This window comes from Emys orbicularis, chromosome 7 (assembly GCF_028017835.1).
Source record: "Emys orbicularis isolate rEmyOrb1 chromosome 7, rEmyOrb1.hap1, whole genome shotgun sequence".
NCBI lineage: Eukaryota > Metazoa > Chordata > Testudines > Emydidae > Emys > Emys orbicularis.
In genome coordinates, this window is record NC_088689.1 from 40,834,726 (window position 1) to 40,851,994 (window position 17,269).

At 43.5% G+C, this 17,269-nt stretch overlaps 1 protein-coding gene across 2 annotated transcripts in view; it reads left to right on the forward strand.

Moving 5' to 3' along the window:
- The first annotated feature begins 2,094 nt into the window (after window positions 1–2,094).
- The window catches only part of P4HA1 (prolyl 4-hydroxylase subunit alpha 1), a 60,024-nt gene continuing 44,849 nt past the window's right edge, over window positions 2,095–17,269 (forward strand). For both annotated transcript variants that reach the window (XM_065407401.1, XM_065407402.1), the window contains exon 1: window positions 2,095–2,296. The gene's annotated coding sequence lies outside the window, so the exon portion shown is untranslated. The remainder of the gene's footprint in view (window positions 2,297–17,269) is intronic.

The window sequence follows — 17,269 nt, forward strand, 5'->3', positions numbered from 1 at the left end:
TTTATCTAATGACAGGTTTCAGAGTAGCAGCCGTGTTAGTCTGTATCCGCAAAAAAAAGAGTACTTGTGGCACCTTAGAGACTAACAAAAATATTTGAGCATAAGCTTTCGTGGGCTACAGCCCACTTCATCGGATGCATAGAATGGAACATATAAGTGAGGAGATATATATACATACAGAGAACATGAAAAGGTGGGAGTTGCCCACTCTAAGGGTAGGTCTACACTTACCCGGTAGTTCGGCGGCAAGCAAATCGAACTTCTGGCTTCGACTTATCGCGTCTTGTCTGGACGCGATAAGTCGAACCCGGAAGTGCTCGCCGTCGACTGCGGTACTCCAGCTCGGCGAGAGGAGTACGCGAAGTCGACGGGGGAGCCTGCCTGCCGCGTCTGGACGGAGGTAAGTTCGAACTAAGGTACTTCGAACTTCAGCTACGTTATTCATGTAGCTGAAGTTGCGTACCTTAGTTCGAATTGGGGGGTTAGTGTAGACCTGCCCTAAGAGGCTAATTAATTAAGATGAGCTATTATCAGCAGGAGGAAAAAAAGTTTGTAGTGATAATCAAGATGGCCCATTTGAGACAGTTTGACATTGAATCTATTTCCCCATGTTAAATATCCTCACACCTTCTTGTCAAACTGTCTCAAATGGGCTATCTTGATTATCACTACAAACTTTTTTTCCTCCTGCTAATAGCTCATCTTAATTAATTAGCCTCTTAGAGTGGGCAACTCCCACCTTTTCATGTTCTCTGTATGTATGTATATATATCTCCTCACTTATATGTTCCATTCTATGCATCCGATGAAGTGGGCTGTAGCCCACGAAAGCTTATGCTCAAATAAATTTTAGTCTCGAAGGTGCTTTATCTAAAATGTCTGTTTTTTGTCAAAGCATTTTTGGGGGTTTTCTGATTGAAAAATTTTGTATTTGAAATTTTTATCCTGCCAGAATATTAAATTACCATGTGAGCTCTAGCCCATTCTATTTGCAGTGATCTCATTGGTGCTGGGAAAGAGGCATGCATGGGGGACAGGACTGTGAGAACTGAGCGAGGGTAGTACAAATACTCATGCAACATGGTCCTCTATAAAGCCCATAGTTAATGTTACCCTAAACTCAACACGTTGGATATAAGGAGCTTTTGGTGATGTGAGCCAGAGCACATCTTTCCATGGTAGGTAGGTACCTCCAGTGCTTAATTTGTGCCAGGGCTGAGCCCTGCTGCCTCCAGGCTTGGCAGTTCTGAGCCCTGCTGCCTCCAGGCTTGGCAGTTCATAGCCCCAGTACCATAGGTGGTGTGTATAAGAGGCTGTGGGAGGCCTCCCCAAAAAGGACTAGCCATGCAGGAGGACAAATGCCATGGATGCTGTGCAGATCGCCTCCTTGTGGAGGCATGCTAGTTTACTGCCTTTGGAGTGCCAGAAACAATGCTCCCTAGAAGTGGGGGGGCCGGCAGGGGAGTGAGTGGTGAGGGGCTTCAGGGGAAGAGGCAGAGTGGGGTGGGGCCTGGCTACAGGCAGCAGTGGCCCCCTCCCTTCTAGGGAACTTCGGGTGGTGAAGCCTTTCCCAACAGAAGATTTGTGCAGTATCTGTGCCCAGCACATCAGGGCTTGCTGTGTCAATTATGAAAGTTAAAAAACTGTTTGAGCCCCAGCAACTGAAAGCACTGGGTCCCTTTGTCTACTTGGTAGGGGGAGCCTGCCTCAGTTTCTCTTCATCCTGACCCCAAGGTAAGTCCTAACTTTTCTCTCGTGGGCCTGCTGTTTGTGGCTGGGGGTGGATTAGACCTTCTAATTTAGAGGAGCCTGGGCTGAGCAGAAAGGCGAAGGGGATTTGGCTTTGGCACGTGTACAAGTGACAGGTCAGGGGCCACCAGGAGGGCCGCTAGCCGAGAGGATACTGTCGGGGGGTGGGTGGCGTTGGGGTAAGGGGCAGAGGCTAGCCCGGGGGACCATGCTGTTTGCCCACTGTTCTGCCTTTAGGTGCGCACGTAGCCACGCCCCCGAAGAAGCCACGCCCACAGAGTTTCCAGGGTGACTGTCCCACAGGCTGCTGCGCTTGCGCAGGGCGCTGCTGCTGTGCTCGAGCTCACGTAGACGCAGCGTGGCCAGCAGCTGTGGCCGCCACCCCATCCGCGGGCGGAGCGACACGGGCCCCGGCCGATATAAAGATTCCGAAGAGGCCCGGCGACTCTTGGGCTGCGCCACACAGCAGGTCCTACCGTGTCTACCCTCGGCTCGGCTCAGGGAGAGCGGGGCCCAGCAGAACCAGCCAGCAGCCTCCTTCCCTCAGGTGAGGCGCCATCCTACCTGCTGTCCCGCCCCGCCCCCGGGGCGTGAGGGGAGCCGCGGGCGGCCTGACCCCGCCGAGGTGGCCTTTCTGGGGAGTTTTTTCCCTTGGGGCCGGGGCTGCTTATCCCTTTCGCCTGCTGTCGTCAGGCGCCTGCTCCACCCGCGGGGGTTTGCGGCGGCCCGGACCCACCGGGTACCGGGAGTAGCGGGGGGGGGGGGGGGTGTTAAAAGCGGCGAGAGCTCGCGGGCCTCGAGAGAACCTGTGCGGTCCGGAGCTGGTCCGAGGGTCTTTTCTGGGCCGTGAGCCGCGCCAGCAGCCTTCTCGGGCCCAGCTGGAAGGGGGTGTCCAGGCAGATGAAGTCATCCACCCACTTTAGGACCTCCCGCTGATCCCGAATCTTCTTTCCGTGAAGGAAGCATATTTGCAGCAGCTTATTCTGCGTATTGATCGGGTTAAGCACGTGTTTGCTACTTCTGAAATGGGATCAGATTTCTTCTCTAGTCAAGTGCAGTTATGCAATGGATTATCCATCTGTATTCTTAGCCTGTGCCCATTGTCATGGCACCAGAGTGCATATTAGATATATTTGTTTAAACAAGAATACTGTAGCCTGAGGTTACACAGGTGGGTTTTCCTTGTAACTCCTGAGTTCCAGTCGTTAGCAGACTGAATTGCATTGGGGCAGTTTAAAGCAGTTTCTTTAAATTAGAAGGGGAAAAAACTTGTAGTAATAAGCTTTTGGGCTATTTTATTTGTGCATCAGATGCTAGAAATATGTTTTTATGCTGAACTCTGTAGGGTGATCTCTTTGCAAGTCAGTGGAAAAGACATGAGAATCAAGAATTAGTTGTTGCAAGCAAGGATTACGTACTATACACAATTTTTACTCTCTAGTTTATTTTAAAGAGGTGTAGTTCTTTTTTTGAGTTTCCTATTGGAAAGAAATTTGGAGAGATGAAATGTCCATTACGTGAGTGGGGGAGGAGTGATACGTGGCAGTAGCATTCTTTCACTAATCTTTTGCTTGCTTTATAAACTTCTGGAAAGAAGTTTTTCATTTCCCCTATTTACAGTTAGTGTTGCATAATATGAATAAAGAGCATGCAATTTAATCAAAAAATATACAGATGTGAAAAACCTGACATTGCATAAATCCCATTACTTTCTTCTAATTTTTGGTCACTAGTATTTTTTCAGAGAAAGAGGTTACTCCAAGCTGTTTGTGATTTATCAGGAACTGCTAGTCTAAGCAGTTCTTATTTTGAGAAGTTTAAAGTTGCATCACCCTCTCAGTTATCAGAGACTAAATAGAATTTACACTGAGTTTTGTGGGAACAAAAGTACATTTAAACAGACTTCAGTTATGTACATATGGTGTTAAAAGCAAAATAGAAATGAGAATTTAAATGTAACTAGATTTAATTGTAGCTTATGTTTAAGTGGGAATATGAAATGTAGCCGATGATTGGGTCAGTAGAAGCTTTGCATACATCATATTTATTTTTATCTTGTGGCAAGCAATTTAATTGCTAGAGGCTTGGTAATTTATTTTCATGTTTAAGATCCTGAAAAAGACCACTTCATTCATTCTGACCATAACTTTGTAATGCAGTACTTTCCAAACTAGCACTGGATGTCCGTTACAGAGGCAACTTTTTTTCTGCTTGTAAGGCTGGGTCTACACTATGAATCTTACAGAGGCACAGCTCCTGCCTAGCCACTCTTTGCTGGCGGGGAAGAGCTCTCCTGCCGGCATAACTAAACCACCCCCAACGAGCTCGCAGGTATGCCATTATAGCTTAGACACTACTGCGATGGTTCCATCCACCCGGCTGTGTCTACAGTGGGGGTTAGGTTGGCCTAATGACAACGCACAGGGTGTGAAGTTTTTCACAGTTCTGAGCAATGTATTTAGGTTGACCCAAGTTTTAGGTGTAGACCAGGCTGTAATGTAGGTTGGAGCTAAGGCAGAAGAAAATATCAGACTAGATGTACCTTTTTAGTAATACTGTTGTATGAATATACAAAAATTAAGAAGGTTTGAAGCAAATTATTGTACTTACCCAGCTAAAGATGACCGAGAAAACCTCTGATGTTTGTTTATAGTAAATGCATCAAATGTTTTACAAATATATTTTTTAACTTCCACTTGTGAGCTGGTGGGTGGCCTAATAGGCCTGTGCATTGCTGTGAAGAAGCCCTGTGTTCCCTTCCTGCTCACTCCATTAGTTTGGGGCTGGGAGTCTGCAGAAGCAATGTAGTCAGTCTCAAGGAGATAGTTTGTTCTGCACTGCTTGCTATGAATCCCTTTGTCAAATTAGGTCCTGCCTATATATATATGAGATTTCCACTAGTGTAGTTAAATCAATGCAAACCCCTGCATAGCTATAATGCACTGCATAGCTTTACAATGGGGCTTATACTTGTGTTAATAATCTGATCCTACACTGGATCAAGGTAATTGCACCACCATAAGCCATGCTCTTACATCTGTGTAGTGTAGCTACATTAGGGATTTGCATTGGTGTAACTACTCTAATATAGACAGGGTGTAAATCTTACTCCTGGGGGAATTCTGTGCCAAAAAATTAAAAATTATGCACACGCGATTTTAAAATTCTGCAAATTTTATTTGTCAAAATAACAGTATATAATCACTCCAGTTTCAGTTATTTTGGTAATTTATTTCAAAATACTTTACCAAAGTATAACTGTAACAAATAAGACACACACACACGGAGCAGAGTGTTAGAAACCCCTAGAACAACCAAGTTCCTGTTTCTCTGCCCCCCCCCCCCGAGCCCAGTCATGGGGGGGGCCCAGAGCCCAGCCCCCCCCTCCCAGAGCCCAGCTGTGGGGATCCCCTGACCCCCCTCCCAGCCCAGACACTCACACCTACTACCCTCCTAGAGCCCAGGGATCCAGAGGGAGAAACAGCCTGATGCTGGTCCTGGGCTTGCACAGAGTTTCCTGTGTGCTGTCACCTCCTTCAGGGCATGCTGGGGACTGCAGCTGCCAGGAACCCTCCAGCTCCCTCGCCCTCCCCTCTGCCACGGTCTTCTATTTGCAAGCTGGGCTCTGCTGGGTCCAGCAGCCCCTAGTGGAGGCCATCAGCTCTGCAGTCTGTTTCTGAGGGGCAGGGGAATGGAAATTCTGCACACACAACACGAAATTCTGCACACACAACACTAATTTCTGCAAAATTCTGCATTGTGCAGTGGCACAGAATTCCTCCAGGAGTACCTGCAACTCTGCATCCAGCCACGAGGGGGTGCCTTAGAGTTGAGATGCACGAGGGGGTGAGAGTGGCTGGCCTGGGAGGAGACTGAATTTTTGTGTCTGTTGTTACAGATGTACTTGCTGACAGGTTTTTTGAAATTGCCAAAATAATTGAAACTGGCATGATTATATAGTGTTGTTTTGACAAATAAAATTTGCAAAATTTTAAAATATTGTGTGCATAATTTTTTGGCACAGAATTCCCCCAGGAGTAGTTGCAGGAAACTTGGCCTCTAGCACTCCCTCCTGGTGGCCACTTTCTCGGCCATAGTGATCCCTCTCAGCCGGTCTCTTACCCAGACTCCTGCACTGGGTCTTTTTGGCTCAGCCCTGTGGCAGAGTTATGTAACCGTTCAGTTCGCTTCTGGGGTTCAGGACTAAACAAAAGGTCCTTTGCCAATTCTGGGCTCAACTCCAAACTGCAAGTGTTTTTTGCTATTCCTGTATTTGACTCCAGTTCCCTTACCCATGTAGGCCCTGGCTCAGAACTCCTCTCCATCAGAGAGACCTGTCTCCTCCACAGTCTCTTTCCAGCTGTTCTCTTTCAGGGCAGGTTAGGTCAGCTTATTACTGTGGTGGTTCATGCCCAGACTACCCTCCTTCTGTCAGTAGTGTGTGTCCTCACCAGGAGGGCTTCCACCAACTTAAGAGGGACCGGGGGGGGGGGGGAGGGGGTGGCTCCACATGCAGCTCTGTGCCGGGAGCCTGGCTCCCTGCCATCGGGAGCCTGGCTGCCCCCCAGGGCTTCCTGCTTCCCGCTGGGGATGTAAGCTGCCTTATGTTGACCAAACTCTATAGTGTAGACCAAGCCTCAGTCTACTTATATGGCTTAGTTCCGCCTCTTTTATCCAGGATGTGGTTAGATCCCCCCGATTTCTCCCCGCCGCGCCCCCCCCGACAGAAATTCAGAGCATGACTATTTGGGTCCTTTCCCTTGCCTTGCTGATGATGGTAGTTAAGCTCAGTAACAGACTGCATCCAGCTGAACAATATTGTCTCATAGTTTACTTGTGCTCCCCTGTCAGTCTATATCAGGGTGGATTGATTTAAATCAAAGCGATTTTAAATAATTTATTTTAATTATTTGAATCAGCAAACAGGAAACATTGATTTAAAATAATCGATTTTAATCAAGTTTTGCATTTGTACTTTTTAGTTGTTTTCCTAAAGAAAGTTTCTCATTGGTTGGTAACCATCATAACGTTGATTTGCAACTAAACATAGCCTTTACACTATATTTGGTTGTTCTTTTTGCTAACCGGGAAGATGCGCTATATCTGTACTAATTTATTTAAGCAATTATATAGTTGATTGATATTTTTATTTGTGATTTGTGTCACGCTCTACTTGAATGGAAATTCAATTAAATGCACAAACCCAACATTTTAATTAAGGTAATTTTTTTTTTTTTTAAGTGTGCTGGATATGTAAGGAAAAATAATTAAAAATGTTTTGCATTAAAAACTAATTTATTAAATAAACTACTACCGGTTAGGGAATTGAAGGGATTGTTTTTTGTCACCATGCCCTTCATGATTTTAGAACTAGTATATTTCATCCTCTCCTCACTAGTTTTTATTCATAAATTGGAAAAGGAAAACAAACTTTCCTGCTTTTTCAATTGGTTTCTAACTTCTGAATGAACTAGTCATTGCACTGAGATAGTTGAATAAAATCTGGTTTAGCATTGCAGCAAACTGATTCCAGGTGCTTAGTCAGTGGCTTCCACCAGTTCAGTGGTCTGACTTTCTTTAAAACAAGGCAGAAAATATGTACTGTTCAATATTTTTTATTTAATTTGAATGCTTTTAATATAATAAATTTAGATCTTAACATAACTGTCAATTTTAAATTTACTTTTAAATAGTTTTAAAACCCCTATATTTAATTTAAATAAAAACAGATTTAAAACTCTTTATCCATCCTGGTCTGTATCTTGTTTCTTGTCAGAATTAGACTGTAAGTCCCTTGGGGAGGGACCATCTTTTTGTTCTGTGTTTGTACAGTGCCTTGCACAATGGGATCATAGCCTGTGACTAGAGCCACTAGGTAGGTGCTACAATAATCAAATGATAAATAACAAGAGGTATGAATTAAAACTGATTTTAGTTATTTTTGTGCAAGTCTGTGTGTAGACATTTCCGTTTCAAAATTGGACATAGCTAGAGTTGATTTTAGTTAAAGTTGGTAATTGACCAACTTTAACTAAAGTAGATTTAGCTACTTTAATTCCAAAATAGCATCCATACATACTTGCACAGAAATAACTAAATCAGTTTTAATTCACACTCCTTATTTCAGTATAATTTTGTGTGTAGACCAGCCCAAAGTAGAGATGAAAAGGATTTTTGTTTATATATAAAAAAAAAAAAAAAATTCCCCAAACCCTCATCTTTTCATAGACTCATAGAACTGGAAGGGACCTCGAGAGGTCATCTAATCCAGTCCCCTGCACTCAAGGCAGGAGTAAGTATTATCTAGACTATCCCTGACAGGTATTTATCCAACCTGCTCTTAAAAATCCCCAATAGTGGAGATTCCACAACCTCTCTCTGCAATTTATTCCAGTGCTTAACCACTCTGACAGTTAGGAAGTTTTTTCCTAATGTCCAACCTAAACTGCACTGCCCTTGCTGCAATTTAAGCCCATTGCTTCTTGTCCTATCCTCAGAGGTTAAGAACAATTTTTCTCCCACCTCCTTGTAACAACCTTTTATGTACTTGAAAACTGTTATCATATCCCCCCTCAGTCTTCTCTTCTCCAGACTAAACAAACCCAATTTTTTCAATCTTCCCTCATAGGTCATGTTTTCTACACCTTTAATCATTTTTGTTGCTCTTCTCTGGACTTTCTCCAATTTGTCCACATCTTTCCTGAAATGTGGCTCCCAGAACTGGACACAATACTCCAGTTGAGGCCTAATCAACGCACAGTAGAGCAGAAGAATTACTACTTGTGTCTTAACAATACTCCTGCTAATATATCCCAGAATGTTTGCTTTTTTTGCAACAGTGTTACACTGTTAACTCATATTTAGCTTGCGATCCACTATGACCCCCAGATCCTTTTCCGCAGTACTCCTTTGTAGGCAGTCATTTCCCATTTTGTATGTGTACAACTGATTGTTCCATCCTAAGTAGAGTACTTTGCATTTCTCCTTATTGAATGTCATCCTATTTACTTCAGACCATTTATCCAATTAGTCCAGATCAATTTTAATTTTAATCCTATCCTCCAAAGCACTTGCAACCCCTCCCAGCTTGGTATTGTCCGCAAACTTTATAAGTGTACTCTCTATGCCATTATCTAAATCATTGATGAAGATATGAACAGAACCGGACCTTGCGGGATCCCACTCATTACGTTCTTCTAGCATGACTGTGAACCACTGATAACTCCTCTCTGGGAATGATTTTCCAACCAGTTATGCACCCACCTTATAGTAGCTTCATCTAGGCTGTATTTCTCTAGTTTGTCTATGAGAAGGTCATGCGAGACAATATCAAAAGCCTTACTAAAGTCAAGATATACCACATCTACCGCTTCTCTCTCTTTCTCTTCCCCCCCCCCCAAAAAAAATCCACAAGGCTTGTTACCCTGCCAAAGAAACCTATCAGGTTGGTTTGACACGATTTGTTCTAGACAAATCCATGCTGACTGTTATCACCTCATTATCTTCTAGGTGTTTGCAAATTGATTTCTTAATTATTTGCTCCATTATCTTTCTGGGTACAAACATGAAGCTGACTGGTTTGTAATCCCCAAATTGTCCTTATTTCCCTTTTTATAGATGGGCACTATATTTGCCCTTTTCCAGTCTTCTGGAATGTCTTCCATGACTTTTCAAAGATAATTGCTAATGGCATAGATAGCTCCTCAGTCAGCTCCTTGAGTATTCTAGGATGCATTTCATCAGGCCCTGGTGATTTAAAGACATCTAACTTGTCTAAGTAATTTCTGACTTGTTCTTTCTCTATTTTAGATTCTGATCCTACCTCATTTTCACTGGCATTCACTATGTTAGATGTCCAATCGCCACCAACCTTCTTGGTGAAAACCGAAACAAAGAAGTCATTAAGCACCTCTGCCATTTCCACATTTTCTGTTACTGTCTTTCCCCCCTCATTGAGTAATGGGCCTACTCTGTCCTTCGTCTTCCTCTTGCTTCTAACGTATTTGTAGAATGTTTTCTTGTTACCCTTTGTCCCTAGCTAGTTTGATCTCATTTTGTGCCTTAGCCTTTCTAATTTTCTCCCTACACACTTGTGTTATTTGTTTATATTCATTCTTTGTAATTTGACTGAGTTTCTTCCCCTTTTTGTAGGACTCTTTTTTTGAGTTTTAGATCATTGAAGATCTCCTGGTTAAGCCAGCATAGTCTCTTGTCATACTTCCTGTCTTTCCTACTCAGTGGGATAGTTTGCTCTTTTGCCCTTAATAATGTCTCTTTGAAAAACTGCCAACTGTCTTCAATTGTTTTTCCCCTTAGACTTGCTTCCCATGGGATTTTACCTACCGACTCTTTGAGTTTGCTAAAGTCTGCCTTCCTGGAATCCATTGTCTTTATTGTGCTGTTCTCCCTCCTACCAGTCCTTAGAATCGTGATCACTTTCACCCAGGTTGCCTTCCACTTTCAAATTCTCAACCAGTTCCTCCCTATTTGTCAAAATCAAATCTAGAACAGTCTCCACCTTCCGAAATAAAAAATTGTCTCCAATACATTCCAGGAACTTGTTGGATAATCTGTGCCCTGCTGTGTTATTTTCCCAACAGATGTCTGGGTAGTTGAAGTCATCACCCAGGTCCTGTGCTTTGGATGATTTTGTTAGTTGTTTAAAAAAAGCCTCATCCACCTCTTCTTCCTGGTTTGGTGGTCTGTAGTAGACCCGTACCATGACATCACCCTTGTGTTTTTTACCCCTTTTATCCTTACCCAGAGACTTTCAACAAGTCTCTCTTATTTATCTCAACCTCAGTCCAAGTGTATACATTTTTGATATATAAGGCAACACCTCCTCCCTTTTTCCCCAGCCTGTCCTTCCTGAGTGAGCTGTACCTTTCTATACCAATATTCCAGTCATGCGTATTATCCCACCAAGTTTCCGTGATCCCAACTATGTCATAATTGTTTATTTACTAGCATTTCGAGTTCTTCCTGCTTGTTCCCCATACTTCTCGCATTAGTATACAGACATCTAAGATACTGATTTGATTTCCCCCCCAGTTCTGTCTTCTCTCCCTTATTTCCGCTATAACAGACCATGCTCCCTCCAGATTTTGACCCTTTTAACACTTTCAATCATTAACGTTTACTTAATGTCTTTGACAAAGATTCAACACCTTAATTTCTTCAGTTAAAATATTAAGAGCCCCTTGATAAATGTCGTCATACCTCCCAATTGTTTAAGAAAACCAGAGATCAGACTTCATCTTCATATTTCCAAGGTAAAAAGCAGCCAGAAAATGTTTGTGCCACATCTTTATACACCATAAACTGTCAAAACCCAATTTAAAATAAATAACAAAAACTAGGGGGGGAAACTTTTGCGAGTCACTTTTAAAGAATTAACTCAGTTACAAATGTGTTGTTAAAGAGAATGTCCTAAACATTTTCTAGTTAAGAAAAAAAGTGTTTAGGAGGGGAGACATATTTACCCATATATGTTCTGCTCATTTGCATCTGTGTGAAAAGTAGATATTTAAATTGGTCGTCTTAATACAGCTCTTTAATATTAAAGAGTTCAAATAACTGGTTTTTAGAACTTCTGTACTGAGGGCAGGTCTTCACTACGGGGGGGGGGTCGATTTAAAATACGCAAATTCAGCTACGCGAGTAGCGTAGCTGAATTCGACGTATCGCAGCCGACTTACCCCGCTGTAAGGACGGCGGCAAAATCGACCTCCGCGGCTTCCCGTCGACGGTGCTTACTCCCACCTCCGCTGGTGGAGTAAGAGCGTCGATTCGGGGATCGATTGTTGCGTCCCGACGAGACGCGATAATTCAATCCCCGAGAGGTCGATTTCTACCCGCCGATTCAGGGGGGTAGTGTAGACCTAGCCTAAGATTCTCATGTGATATTTATTGACTTGTGATTTCCACTGTTTGTCTGAAAATTCACACTTCTGAGTTTATAATTGCCTAGTGGTACACAGTGGTTCATGGAACTCTACTGCCTTTAGGAATTCCACTAGTAAAGGATTTTTCTTCTTCTGTCTGAACAGCTTCTTGTCAGTCATTTCTCATCTCAACCTCAGTATTTTCCTTAGCAGTTCTAAAGCTTGTCTCCATTCTCTTGAGCTTTCCTTTTTAGGTTATGGCCAAGTATGTTATAATTTGAATTTAGCTATTTTCAGGAAGGGGAGGGATTCCCAGTTTCAGTGTTCACAAATATTAAAGAGTTCCTTCTCATTTGACTTGTTCCTTTTTAGCCTCTTCATATCAGGAAAGTTCACTGGAGTTAGATTTATTACTATTTTAAATAGCTGATTCTCAGCCTTCAGATGCTGAATAGCCAACTTAAGCATATCATACTTTATTGTTAAAGTCCTGAATTTGATGTCATAAAAATTTTGCAGCCTGGCGTATCATATGAAGAGTGGCCTAGTGGTTAGGGCATTAGCTTGGCATGTGAAAGAGCCAGGTTCAATTCCTTGCTCTGTTAGACTTCCTGTATGATCTTCTCTTAAGATTTGTCCATAAGGTTATTCTGTAGCAGTGGTTCTCAAAGTATGGAGGAACGTTTTTATTGGGGGGGGCTTCCTTTTCTTTCCCCAGACCAGCTCTGATTCCAGCTGTAGCTCCATTCTGTCCCTAGTCCAGCCCCAGCTCAGCTCTGCCCTCATTCCTTCTCCATCCCCAGACCAGTTTCGCCCCAAGCTCTGCTGCTGAGGAAGCCTTGGCTGTGCTGTAATGGAGGGTGTGTGTGGACCGATTCCGTTACGCTCCTGCCCCCCTTTACCAGTGACTGGAAAAGTTTGAGCACCACTAGAGTAAGATAGGACATGAATTTTAAAGCAGACCAGCTATACTAGAATAACTACATGTGTAGACAGACTTTCTGCCTAACTATAAAATGGTGCTAATATCACTTTCCCTACCACATGGGGGTATTGTGAGGATAAATACAGTGATTTGGGCTAAATAAGTACCTTATTGCACATCTTCAAAAATTCAACACTGATAGGGTGAAAAGCATTATTTGACTTCCAGTAAGCAAAGAATTAACTCCAGCCTCATCTCTCTCAAAGGTGTTAGGAAAGTGGAGGCCTGATCAGGTGCTCCAAAGAAAATACTATTAGAAACAGTTGAGTGATCAGATGGAAGAGGATTTTGTGGAACTCTGCCTCCTCCCAACAGTTATTACAAGCTAAGGTTTAATCCAAGTTTGGAAAAGCAGGAAGTGTGTTTAACTGGCCACATTTTGCTTAGTTTCTTTTAATGTGGGCACACTGAGGGTCAAAAATAAAGCCTTGGATAAAAATTTCACTTGGTGAAAGACTTATCTTGTTGCTGAAAAAGCTGATCCTCTGTTGGCACATTGGGCTACATATAAGACCATAAACAACCTCCTAAACTTTTACATCTGTGTTTTAAATGGATCAGATTGTGTTGGTATATAACTAGTGGGGTGTGGATACCAGAACTGGTGTGTTGCAGTTGGATCCTTGCTTATAAGACCATACTTACCACAACAGTATATCTTTGGGGAACTGATTGATGAAGAATTACATGATTGAAAGAACTTCAAAATTAAAGTTCTGGTACCCATACTAATCTACATTCTGAGATGTATGTTTGGTAACCATTAATTCAGTTAGAGAAATTAGGATTTCTTTGCACAAACCTCCCTAGTTGAGACGCTTCAAGAAGTGAACAGCTCCCCCCCCCCCCCCCCTACTGTGCTGTATTTTCTGCCAGTATATTTAGTAAAGCTGCACAGTATAACTGATGAAATGCTGAACCCTGATTATCAGGTTAGATAACTCAGGATTTTCTGACAGTCCTCTGTGGAGATCTGAATAGCAGTTTTGTGCATTATGCCTTATTAAAGCGCACCTACATTTTTTAACAGGAGGAACTAAGCAGCACACTGGGAGCTTAACAAACAGGCCACAAGACAAGTTAAACAAGATGAATAATTGGCATGGCATTATATTAGTATGCCTTTAGCTGCTTTAATTTTACTTTGTTCACAGGGTCACTTACTTTTCCTTTACTCTCCCACGGAAATTTTATGCACATTTACTCTGACAGTAACTCTCTTGCAATCTCCCATCAGTCTGTAGAGCACAAAGAGAGTGAATATTTATATAACTCCTTTTAAAAAAGATGTAATACTCTTCTGTTTGGGAAGAGAGATGCAGACCCAAGTGTGGTATCTATTCCTTTAAAAACAAAAACCCACACCCATATTCCTCTAGGAGCAGTACTTAACAGTTGTAAAGAAAATCTGTTTGCTTACAGAGGATGCCTTGTGGTCTTGAGATGGTTGCTATCTTAGTTGGAGCTGTTTTAGAGGAGAAAACTGTAGAACTGTCTGGAATTTATATTAGAAGAAAATTGAAGGACTTGGAAGTTTCAAATAGCAAGGAGGAGAAAAGTAAAGTTTCTATTCAACTTTTTTTTTAATAGTTTGCCATTTGCTCTGAGGGGTGTGTGTGTATGCATGTATATTTCCAACTATACACCCACCCAACACATTTTGAAGAAGAGAGGTTATTTTTATTTGACCTAACATTTAAAGTATCGTCTGATATTCCTGGGGAACAGGAGGAGGGAGTAGGTGGAATTGTGGTGGGTTTTACAATCCTAGTGCAAGTAGTATGTAGAAGGAATGGAAGAAGTGGAGACAAAACATGATTTTGAATGCTTTAAACCATATATAACTTACAGGATTTATAAGTAAAATATTTTTCTCCGAATATCTGAGCTCCAGCAGGGATGGAAGCCTTCTGGGATGGTAATAGAAGTTGTTGGAGGATCCAGAGCTCTCTGCAGATGCCAGGAAAGACTCCATCTAGGCAATGAAAAGAGTATGGGATGGTTGAGAGGGTTTGGAGGGAGTGGATACAACTGCAGCTGGGGCCAGAAGCTTTCTGGGAGATTGCCACACTGTTAGAAGAAGCTGTGAGATAAGGTGAAGGGGGAAAACTTTGATGCTAGAGTACATCAGTCTGGCAGTTTCTAAGACCTCATTGTGGTATTGTTTGACATTGTGGAAGAATTTCAGCTCATGCGCACAGCATAGGAGACGCATCTGATCCTTTCCAATAAATTGTTTGAAGTAGATAACTTACAAAAAGCTCTGTTCTTGTATTTCGCTGAATATACCGTGTAATGATAGTTCATTGTATACCAAGTACTGATAACTCAAAGTTAGCAAATATTTATAGTGTAGTAGAATTGTTTGTTTATGCTTTGTAGTCAATGCACAGCTTTATTTGCTTGCTTCAGTTGAATGTGTGGGAGGTGCTTGAACTTTCTTGGAAATAAAGTTCAGCAGTCACATTAAGGCAGAGGTGGGCAGACTACAGCCCGCGGGACCGTCCTGCCCAGCCCCTCCCCTGCTGTCCCCTCTCCCCCACAGCTACACCGCCGCATGGGCAGTGCTCTGGGCCGTGGGGTTGCTTGCTCCTACTGAGCAGAGCAGCAGCATGTCTTGCTCTGGGCGGCGCGGCTGCCAGACATGCTGTTCTGAGTGGCATGGTAAGGGGGCCGGGGTTGGATAAGGGGTGGGGGGTCCCAAGGGGCGGTTGGATGGGGCGGAGGTTCTGGGGGGCAGTCAGGGGATGGAGGATGGGGGGGTTGGATAAGTGTGGAGGTCCCGGGGGGGCCTGTCAAGGAGTGGGGGTGTGGATAGGGGTCAGAGCAGTCGGGACTGGGAGCAGGGGGCTGGATAGGGGTGGGGTCCCGGGAGGAGGCGGTTAGGGGACAAGGAGTTAGGGGGGAGGGTTGGATGGGGGGGGCGGGAAGTGGGTGGGGGCCAGGCAGTTCGGGGAGGCACAGCCTTCCCTACCTGGCCCTCCATACAGTTTTCCAATCCCAATGTGGCCCTCAGGCCAAAACATTTGCTCACCCCTGCATTAAGGGTATGTGTACACTGCAGCCGGGAGTGTGCCTCCCAGTCTTGGTAGACTTCTGCTAGCTCTGTTTGAGCCAGTGTGCTAAAAATAGACATTGCTGCACGGACAGTGGCTTGGGCAAGCTGCCCAAGCCTGTCTGAGCTCGTGTGGCTAGCCTGAATCAGCACCTGTGTAGCAACATCCACACTGCTATTTCCATGCTAACTCAGAGCTAGCACACTAAATCTGTCTACCTGGGCTGCAAGGCATGCTCCCAGCTACAGTACAAATGTACCCTAACAGTCCAGGCAATCTGTTTCTCCTCTGAAGACTTTCTTTTGGCACCTTAAGGGTCCCAAGTATGTGGATGCAGCTTCCTTTGAATAAAGGAGAGCGGAACTGGGTCATTTGGGGAGCATATTAATTTCTGATGTAACTAATTTCATCTGCTTCAGGGGAATTACACCCTGGTGATAATTTCAGACTGGGTGTAAACAGGTGTAGTTTCCATTTTACTTTCCAGGCTCAGTTCACTGTTTCTCGTAGTAGGTTGTGTACTTGCTGCAAGTTGGTTAGAGAACAGGTGTTTAGTAGTGACAGTTTATACTAATGCTTATTCTTGTTAGCAGAGCCAACGGGGGTGTGTGTGTGTGTGTGTGTGTGTATGTATATATGTGTATATATATTTTTGGTTTGGCCAATGAAGTGAAAAATCAGGGAAATTACTCAGTTTGAAAAGTGCTCAGAATTTATCAGCAAATCAGAAAAGTCCACTTCAGTTGTCTTTTAAGGGCCAGCTTCAGAGAGACAAGGTGGGTGAGGTAATATCTGTTATTGGACCTATTTCTGTTGTTGAGCGAGAGAAGCTTTCCAGCTTTCACAGAACTCTTCTGGTCTATAGAGTCATTCTCCCTCTCCCCCCACCTTCCCCCACTGAAGCTGGCCCTAAAATCTTTTTCCCAGATGAAGCTAGTCGGATCAAATTTGTGAATGCTTTTGAGTTGATCGAAACTGTGTTTTTTAACAAATAGATTATTTGTCTGAAAAAAATTTCCCCAGCTCTAGTAGAAACGTCAACCGTTCTAGCCCCGAAATCTCAGAGCCATGTAGATCTCAGGTGCTCTACAGGAGATCAGGGTCTGGAGTCCCCATGCTGCTCTGGTGCCACTGGGGTCCTCATAGCTATCCAGTAGTTTCTGATAGTAGCTCACTATTGCTAGTGCTGCCTCCACTGTCGCTGTCAGCTGCTCTGGGCTTCTTCTGTGCTTCACAGAGGAGAGGGTCTGTGGAAATGGTAAATGCAGTTAGGACTAGGTTTTTTAGTGGTGGTCCTACTGGATACTGAAAGATGAGGACAACACACATTCTTTCCCCGAGCCTTCTCTTCTCCTGAGCTGAACCCACAGAAAGAAGTTATAGGGAGAAAATTCTAGGCTCTGGTGAAAGTCCAGGACTTTGAAAGGCTATAAAACTCTGGCAACAGTTCATGGGAGGAAATACCGGTTACTCACTACAGGCTTTTCTATAGGCTACTGTATCATCTGGCTTATAAGTAGTACATTTCTGAAGGCATACAGTATAGACGTTATGATGGGGAACCAATGATTTATTAATGGAATTTGTCAGTGTGG